Source organism: Mastigoproctus giganteus, chromosome 12 (assembly GCF_048544385.1).
Source record: "Mastigoproctus giganteus isolate SK-2022 chromosome 12, ASM4854438v1, whole genome shotgun sequence".
In the NCBI taxonomy this organism is placed as follows: domain Eukaryota; kingdom Metazoa; phylum Arthropoda; class Arachnida; order Uropygi; family Thelyphonidae; genus Mastigoproctus; species Mastigoproctus giganteus.
In genome coordinates this window covers 78,255,471-78,265,557 of record NC_143586.1, presented here as the reverse complement: position 1 = coordinate 78,265,557, position 10,087 = coordinate 78,255,471, and the positions used below count along the sequence as shown (strand labels likewise).

At 36.5% G+C, this 10,087-nt stretch overlaps 1 protein-coding gene across 1 annotated transcript in view; it reads left to right on the top strand.

Annotated features, from left to right (window-relative positions):
* Positions 1-554: 554 nt before the first annotated feature.
* LOC150077209 (uncharacterized) overlaps positions 555-10,087 on the top strand; it is a 124,152-nt gene continuing 114,619 nt past the window's right edge. The window contains exon 1 of the mRNA XM_090386922.1: positions 555-700. The gene's annotated coding sequence lies outside the window, so the exon portion shown is untranslated. The remainder of the gene's footprint in view (positions 701-10,087) is intronic.

The window sequence follows — 10,087 nt, the reverse complement described above, 5'->3', positions numbered from 1 at the left end:
AAATCGGATTGCACTAGTTCGTTTTAATCAAAGCCCTGTTATACAATTCACATTTTATTTCAATATAAAGTAAAATTAATTGAAAATTCCGTGCGAAAAAAAAAAAAAAAATCGGAAAGAGATAGAATTGTCAGTCAGGTTATAGCAAAATATGAATTTTGTTTATTATTTCTTAAAGGAGATTATTCTTAAAATACAATTTCCCACTTCTCCCACCAACGCAAACCAAAGCAAATTAAATATTTCATTCAAATGGGCGTCTAATTGTAATTTCTCGGGAGGCGGATATTAGTGGTGTGCCTTTGACGTCCTATAGCTCTTGTGAGAGTGGCATTACCTAGTCACCAAAAAAAAAAAAAAAAAAATCAATAGCATTACGCGTCGGTTACTGAGATAGCTTTCTCTTGACACCGGACTCTCACACTTTTATTGTACTCCAAATTTACGTCACCGACATCACTACCACCGTCACTACCCCATGGGAAAATGGACCGTGTCCGTTGCCTTAGAGCCTACGGTCTGCGCTGCTGTGGCGGCCCAGTCCTAACAGAAGGTGGCAGTGAAGCGTTTGGGTCGTTCGTGCAGTCGAACAAGCGACGGATGGAGTGGCAGGTTGTCAACGTGCCGTATGTCTGTATCTAAGGACGCAGTGGGGGCATTTGGAATGAAGAAGAGGAGGCCGAGAGACAGGTACATAGAGGTAAGAAAGGGTTTCTATATAACAACTAGGTTTTGTCAACTTCGTGGTACTTTGACTGGTTCTTAAGCGTTTGGGTCACTATCCACTACTTGCTACGCATCAATGACCACTGGTATATTGTATTACTTCGAGTTTGAATAGAATTTGGTTTGGTGCGTGTGCACAGTTTGTGACTTAATTCGCAGTTTGCTTGGTAACTGTTAGGTAAATACAGATGCCAAGATTTCAGACAGGTTTCAAAACAAACAGCTTTGATAGTTAACTATCTAAGCTGTTTGTTAATCTCATATATTTCTTTGTGATTAATCACAATGGTTTTAAATGGTAGTTACATTTTTGTGTAATATTAGAGCGTATTTAAAAGCAAAGTTTTCTCCCATGTTATATGATGTTTTGGAATGTATGCTCTAAATTTCGTTTGGAAGAATTAATTACTACAAAAACACCAATATTATCTAACAGTGTCATATTTCGAGTGGTATCCACTTATCGGTTTCTGCAGAGAAACTTCTGTCACGTTGTCAGCTGTTTTCTGCTTTCCAGAAGAGAATCATTGCATCTTTAGTTGGCAACAGATTGACGCTCTTTTAGGATATTATTTCACTTGATATTCCATATCAAATGACGGATTATCTTTTATGGATAAATTACTATTACAAATTTTTGCTGTTTTTAATATTTTAAGACTGAACTTTAAAAAAAGTTTAATTTTGTAGTTTAAAAAAAGTTTGGAAATACAAGCAGGCACGGTAATAAGTAATAGCAGTTTATTATACATTAAAAATGGTTGTGAGGTGTTGCCATTAGTTGAGTATTTTTTGCATATTTTGTGGCTTAAGTCAATCGTCTTTTTTCTTCTTCTATTTAATGATAAAATAGATGTTAAGTCACCTTTGAATTTCAAAATTTAATAATTTCTTTACTTCTTTTTTAACATCTTGGCTTTTTTTTCAGTTTTTTTCTACATACTCATAAAAAAACATTAAACTATCGGTGACTTTTCTACAGGCTAGTAATTAATATGCTTCGCTTAGCTTCCTTGCATCAGTTTGCCTTTATTTATATTAACGCTGAATTCCATAGCTAAAAATTTTCAAATTAGTGAAAATCATAGGCAGGAACTATATTATGATATTAATGGCAGTTTAGAATCTATTCCGTGTGATTTTTGCCATCGCAGCCTAGTCCTTTTCCCATACGGTGTGCAAAAGGACAGGATTTGGTACGAGGAATGTTTAATTTTTTATCTCAGAAATTCTCATTTTTTATATATCAAACTGAAAATAGACCAGGTAAAATAAATAAATATTACTTTATTGTCATATTTGTGGGACCACTGCCCCACCCTCAACACGGATTGGAAATGACCTGAGTTCGAATTCCTTCAATGACGCAAGTAATTTTTATGGGTGTTTTTCGCAATGTGTCTGAGTTAGTTGGTCTTAGGCGAGGGTTGCACGTTGTTTCCCTCCCGGAAACTCGGGTTGTTCGTCTAGCAAACAAGCAGACACAAAATACTGACGCCTCATAGTCTTAGTTTCTTTATTATTTAACGTACGCCCCACACGCACACACCCCTATTTATCTAAAAACATACATACACATACAAAGTTAAGTGGAAATTGGTTCCAAAATTACTCTTTGCTGAAAGAAATATTTGTTATATGTGTGAAGTCCTTTAATTTAAATATTTTCGGTCAATCCTAGATGCGTGTCTACATATATATAAGATTTGTATCCGTCCAGAAGTAGTTGTGATAGAAGGTTTAAACAAACATCATGCATTACACTTCTGCAGGTCAGTTTTGTAGAAGTTCTCCGACTGTCCTTCAAACTACGACTCTCCAACAGAAATCATCTCATCATCAGCAGCAAAGTGTTTTGCACTAAGAAAGGACTTCAGGGCAGGAAAGAGGAAGAAATCCGAGGATGCAAGGTCGGGGGAATAAGCAAGACGGGGAAATATTTCAAACCCACACCCCATTCGTGGGCACACCTCACTGCAACATGCGAGGAATGCGCAGGGGAATTATCGCAGGGCAGGCGCACACCTTTTGACAGCTTTCCCCGTCTTTTTTCTTTTATAGCAGCATGCAGCTTTATGAGGAGATTGAAACAATACTTCGCTGTCAGAGTACATTCCTTTTGAAGGTAATCTATTAGCATTACACCATGCTTATCCCAAAATACTGACAGCATCACCTTACCAGAACTTGGTTGCACATTTGTCTTTTAGGGGGATGGCGATTCTGCATGCTTTCATTGTTTGACATTAGTTTAGTTTCGGGATCATAGTGTTGGATCAAAGTTTCATCCATGGTGACTATCTGTGAAAACACTCTTGCTTTTTCTTTTTTATATGGGAACCCATCTAGCAGACACTTTACTCATATTCAACTGCTGATGGATGACGTTGTCCACAGACCCCACACTAATTTGAAGCTTTGCGCCTAGTTCTTTGATACGGCGATCTTCCAGGGTTAGTGCCTTTTGCAATTCTCTTTTCTGTAACAGCAGTTGCTGAGTTTCCTAGGATTTCTTCTTCATGCGCTGAGGTTCTTCGACGTTTGTGCAACAACACTGTAACCCGGGCAGCTTCTCATAAACAGCCACCATTTCTTCGTGGATCGTTTTGGGCGTTTTCCCTTGCAGAAAGACCAACCGAATCGCTGATCTGTATTTCACTTTATCCATTATGACACTTCACTTCATTTAGTTCTGCAAAGAAAAAAATGAGGTCGAAACAAAAATTTCGTTTCGACCTGACAAACTTTAGTTTCGATCTAAAGAAAAAATAAATAAATTGTCATTTAGGACCACCGAGAACTTACTCATCTGCCTAAGTGTATCATGTCTATAAATTACACGTGTTCCCTTGTCAATATTTCTGTTTTGCTGGATGAAAAACCCGAATATCTAATTTCTGTTCGAGACCGATTGAAGTTTATAAAGGTGGAGAGTACAAGAACATTGCCATATTTTGTAGTATCACATGGACGGGGATTCTAAGAGGGGCCTTTTCCACCCTGTGTACTACCGCGCGAATTTATTCTGATTATTTTAAATACTGTATAGAAAAAAAAAAAAAAAAGAGAGAGAAAGAAAAAATGTAAAGAAAAAGAAAGATAAGCAGTGCTTTGTATGGCTAGATACAACAAAAATAAAGATTATAATCTTCATGATTATATCCTTTCGATTTCGTGATTGACTCAAGAATTCAAGTGGCAGGCCATTAAATCTTATCATTAGGAGATCATCTAAACTTTTAATAAGTCTCATCTTAAAGGATCTTCTTTCAGATAATGGTTTGAACTTGGAAAAATTGTAATGATAGACTTTCTCTTTTAGATCCAAATAAACATTTTCTAATTACACTCCAAGAATGATTGCAGTTCACAAAGACAAAGAGTATAAGAACGTCACCATGTTTTGTAGTATCACATGAAATCGACCACGCTGTGTGTTTGTTGTTGTTGTTTGTTATTTGGTTTTTAGGAGCATTAGCAACTAAGGCCATATTGCTCCGGGATATGCGGTGGTCATTCCCTGACCTTTCCGCATCCTCCGTATTTGGTGGTGACGGGCTCGAACCCCGGTCTAATCAAGAAGCGTGTGCTATGCACTGCTGCTCCTTCCCACCTGGCTACGGAGGCGCCTACGCTGTGTGAGTAACTCCACACTTTTACTTGACCGCTCGGCTAAGGTCATGGCAACTTAAATTTCTAGCATATTACTTTGACCTCAGAATTAAGAATACAGCATTTTCACAAACTTTCTCAAATGAAAATGATGTATTCTTAATTCTCTCATATCAAAAAGTTCTCAAATGAACTTTTTGATATGAGATGACAAAAAGGGAGAGGCAAAAGCACCTTGTACATTACTGTCACTTAACAGTTCAATACAGAAAAAGGCAGTAGTTATATTTCAATTGATACTGCGATATATCTCTCATTAATATCATAATTACCTTAGAGATGTAGAACTGAAATTTCCTCATGACATGCATTGTAAACAACTAACCCGTCTGTGTTAGTCTTTCTACCCACCTTGCAATGCACACATTACATGAAGGCTGGTTCGAAATCAAAGAGAATTCTAGAACTTGCGACATGGATATAATGAGAATTTTAATGAAAAGTAATATTGACTGTGTATATTTAAATATGTACTGTATATACAAAATACTGTTATGCATAGTATATTTTCATTGTGTTGCTTGTTTGTGTCATTTGCCAACGTTAAAGGATTGCCGAAATGCAGTAACCGCTCTTTTAAGGGACAGTGCGCGTATAAAAGAATATGTTAAAGGATCAACGCGTTTAAGATGAATAGTGATCACAAAATAGCGTTTAAGTGCTATATCGAAGACGGAAAAGCTATTAATAATATGGATGAAAAATCATATTCGGAAGCTAGTACCCCTGAGTCCAATGGCCATTCAAGCAAAAGCAAGACGTATTTATGAGGATATTAAGGATAAGTATGGCGAACCCCAAGCCAAGTTCGTGGCAAGCAACGGGTGGTTTAATAGGTTCAAGCATCGCACTGGTTCCCAAAACATTAAAGTATGCGGTGAAGTCGCCAGTGCTGATTCTGCAGCTTCAGAGAAATTTTGTGATGTGTTGGAAAAAACCCCTTCTAAATCTCCATAGCCCTCAACTTCCGCAGCGGCGTGCTTATCCGCTGGAGAGTTAATTCTGGCAGCGATGCTCGAAAGGTAAAACTTGCTGACGTTATGCCTGTGTCCTCTACCTTTTTGTAATTTTATAATTTTGAAATTATATAATAATATAATTTTTATAATATTGTAATTTTGTACACTTTTGTAATTTTTCCTGCGCATGAGAAAAAAAAATTGAATAAATAATTCTATTTACATATTCGTCGAACATTTATTTTTTGCTTCGATCAAATTCAGCGCGCATAGTTGCGAGTGCTGGAAGAGCATTTAGGGAAATTCCGACTTGCGTAGAGTTTAGCTTAATGCAATCCTTACGTAAGTCGGGGAGTGACTGTACCTTGTAACCTATAAGTTTTTTAAGGTCTTGGTTTAAGATTGTGGCTTTATCTTCCTTAGCCCGCCCATACAAAAAAAAAAAAAAAAAATTACAAGGTGTCAGATCCGGAGCTGCGGTCACGCCATTCATGTATACCATGCCTCTCAATCCATCCCCTAGGAAATAATTTTGCAGCCATTCATGGACATCATTTGCTACGGAGTACTCCATCGACCTTGAGCTACCTGCGTTCAAGACCGTGACTTCTAAATACGGTGTTCTTTCTTGTATTCTTTCTATCTTGTGAACTCTTCTGACCGTGTGGTCATCCCGGAGTATACACAGAAAATTTAGATTTATTTATATTTATCTTTTGGCATTCATTGCGTCTCTCAGATGAAAGGTCCAACGATTTTTTTGATGTGATTCCACGTCAGACAGTTCCCTTTGGATTACTTTGAGCCTTTTCAACACTTATCGGATTTCTACTGCCTAATAGTGGCCCAGCTGTTTCATAACAACGTTATCAAACAGCTCTGACTACTCCGTTCCAGCCCTACGTAATTTCAGAAAATTCCATCCTTCTGCTGCGATCATCAGGAAACAATTGCTGAACGTAACGTTGCTTCCATGGTTTGAAAGACAGTTCTTTCCTGAGGACGTTAGCAACTACATAAAGGGAGAGTCCACTTTCACGAACTTGTTCATGCATTGATTTCTGTGGGTTCCTTGAGAACATCTCAGAGTCACTATCGCATTGTTGTCTGGAGTCCGCAAGATTGATGGCTTTCCAGTTCTTCCTATCGGTGACACAGCCTATTGTCATTAACTTCTGATGGCAATTTTTATTGTTTTTGCGTCGAATGTTGTATGGATTCCACCTTCAGTCCTCCACCTTTTGAACTTTTATAACGGATACCCAAACGGCGTAGCAGGCTGCGATTTTGGCTCTCTTTCACATTCAAAACTGGAGGCATGATTCACCTGTAAAAGAAATTAACATTAACTTTGTAAAGCCCAAGGAACAATAAATCATTTAACTTTATATTTATCGAAATTGGTTAAAAATAAGGAAGCTACAATAATTTAAAAATATTGAGTCACTTATCCAGACAACCTATGGTACTCACCTACAAATTTGTTTATATCTGTTTCTTTGTAAAATTTCGAGTCGCGACCGTTTAGGATTCTTGTTGGTTGTTATATGCTGTTAATTGTGATTCATGTAATGATTGTTTTTTTTGGTGTCTCATTATTTCTTGTGCCGAACAACTTTTTTTTTTACGATAAGTATATCTCTGCAATTAACCTGTTTCTTTCTTAAAAGTTTTAAAGCTGAATTGATAATTGTGAACAATTAACACTCCAATTAGAAGACAAAATAAATAGGTACAAGTATAAAACTCGCTTATCGTAGTGTGCATAACTGAGTAACAATTGCTTTCTTGTATAATTTGTTCTTTTGTGCTTTCATTCTCTTTCTTATTACATATTTAAGATACCCCAGTTTATTTCGAGTGTCCTAAAAGCTAAGCATCTTTGAAGGAAACCCAGTTATGTGTCTGTATATGTATATACTTCTGAATGTCAGTAGATACTCATGGCATCCCCTTATGTGCGCAAGACCAGTGCAAACTATAAATTTAAACAACAGATTTTTAAAGCATAAAGCAAAATCTAATCGTTTTCATATTATGTATACAAATGTGTATTAATATAGAGATAGATAGGAAGATCAGGTGAAATTTTTTCTTCGTAACAGGGCCGTGCATTTTATGTTCGAAGCCAGAAAACGTAGTTGCTAATGCTCCTAAAAACCAAATAACAACAACAACATAAAACTTAAAATTTAATTCCTTATTCTTTTATTACGAGCGTGGGGCTAGTAGAAATTGTGGCAACCGTCGCATTGGCTTAGACCTGGTCCTGTACATGTCATTATGGAACCCAGTGTTTTAAATGTAACAGGCCTACACTTATCATTATTTTATCCTTTAGGATAAAATAATAAATTATTGGTGTGGTAATGTGGCCTTCGTGGGTATCACAGTTTGTATAATCACTGTCCTCCCCACACTGGGCGGAAAAGACTTAAGTTCGAATCCCGCGAAAAACTGCTATGGTTAAGTTAGTCGATCTCAGGAGAGGGCAGCATGGTTTACCCTCCAGCAAACGGCAAATCGAGTAAAGAACACACGCAATTTACAAACATATTATATACAGCGCAGCATGGCCTGAGTTGCTGATTTGCCTAAAATCCTACAACAACCAACCGTGTGGTATGTAGCAATAACTTAGAAATGACTAGTATTAGTATTAGTATTAGTAACAGCCGCATGGTGCAAGAAAGCCTATGGCTTATGCTGCACCAGCCAAAAAAAAAAAAAAAAAAAAAAAATCCGAACAAAACAATGATAAAAACAAAAAAAAATAAATAAATAAAATAAATAACTAAATAATAATAATTAATAAATAAAAAAAATAAATAAAATATAAATAAAAAGGAAATTAAACCTATCATCCTATGCGCTTCCCTTACCCGAAAGTACTATCTAGATGACCTTTGAATTTCCCCAAACTATCAGCCTCCGCTACCCATGAAGGCAACTTATTCCAGTAATTTATAACTCGCTGGCTAAAATAAAACTTCCTGCAGTCCAATCTAAACATTTCCCCCCGTAACTTGAATTTATGTCCCCTAGTAGTTCTAGCATCATTTATAATCTTGAAAATTTTGTCCTCATTCATTTTACTGATGCCTCTCACAGCCTTAAACACCTCAATCAAATCTCCTCTAAGGTGTCTAGTTTCCAAACTCTGCAACCCACATATTCGAAGTCTTTCTTCATAAGGACGCCCTTTTGCCGATCTCACCAGGCGAGTTACCCTTCTTTGCACCCTTTCAAGAAGCTCGATGTCTTTCTTTAGGTGCGGTCTCCATACTTGAACACAGTATTCCAAGTGTGGTCTAACATAAGCCTTATATAATGGGATTATCACGTCCCTATCTCTACTTGCAAAAGTTCGATAGATCATCGATAGAACACCATGGGCCTTCCTTGCAACCTGTTTACAATGCTCAGAGAATTTCATGTCTGACCGTATCGTAACACCCAAGTCCCTTTCCTCCAGTACTGGGTTTAGTTGAACTCCACCAAGTGAATAAGTTTTTTTGGGATTACTGTTTCCCAGGTGTAATACCTTACACTTTGTTGGATTAAAGCACAGCTGTCATTTTTCTGACCATTCTTGAAGTCTATCTAGGTCTCTCTGAAGTAGTATTATAAATGAAGTATTATAAACTTCATTCATAAATGAAGTAGTCATTCTAAGTTATTACAGAGATGAAACATCTACATAGTATGCATAGATGTTGCATATTAAATTCTTGATATATGATATACTTAGACTTCCTGCAGATCGAAGTATCTGGAACAGTAACTCCTCCCCAAAAAAGCAATTTCTTGTTGATTGACTAAAAAATCTGTAGTAATTTGAGAACTTTTATTGTGTTTATGACATTTGATTGAGTTTATGATATATGATTGAGTTACCAAAACAGAATTACTTGACTGCGTTTATGATAATAACCAGAATTAAATAGACATTCTGTATTTTTTGGCCTTTTTAGGCCTCTGACTACAGGAATTTACTCAAGGTTTCATTGCAAACTTCGTTTGCTTTCTTCATGAGTTTACTGCTTATTTAAATGATGCCTTTAGTTTTGAACAATACCCAATACGTACCACAGTTAAATAGATTAATTTTTAATTACGAACTTGCGCAAATTGAATAATCGCTTTTGTCACCAACTTGTGCAATTCAGCCACTCACTGTTCTAGCGTGGTAGTTGACTCAATGAAGAACATCACAAGCAATTTAGAGTCGTAATGTAGAATGTCAGTTACGTGAGTTTCGTGCGTGTAGTTGTCGTTTGTTATGCGTGGTCAAATCCAATTGTAAATAGGTATTACTCTTACTAACTTTTGATTCTTTTGAAAAAAAAAAGAAGAAAGTGAATGAGGAGGCTTGGAATAGAGAGTGAATGTTAAAACGTCTCCTTTATTTTTGTTATAACAAGCAACAAAAATTAGATCAAAAGTATGTAAATATTTTAGATATGTTTATGTTTGCCATATTGCTTGTTGGCTAATAACCGACCTCCCTGGCAGAGTGCCCGGAATTCTGTGACCTGCTTTGTGGTCCTAAGTATCAGAAAAAAACGATAATCACAGAACGCAGAGTAGCTCCGGGGTTAGGTATAATCACTGCTTTCAGTTCATTGAAAGAATACTAACTCTTAATATTTATCAACAACCATTCTAAACAGTCCAATTTTCGAAAATATTTCATTACCAAATTAGAAATATGAGTAATTATTATCGAT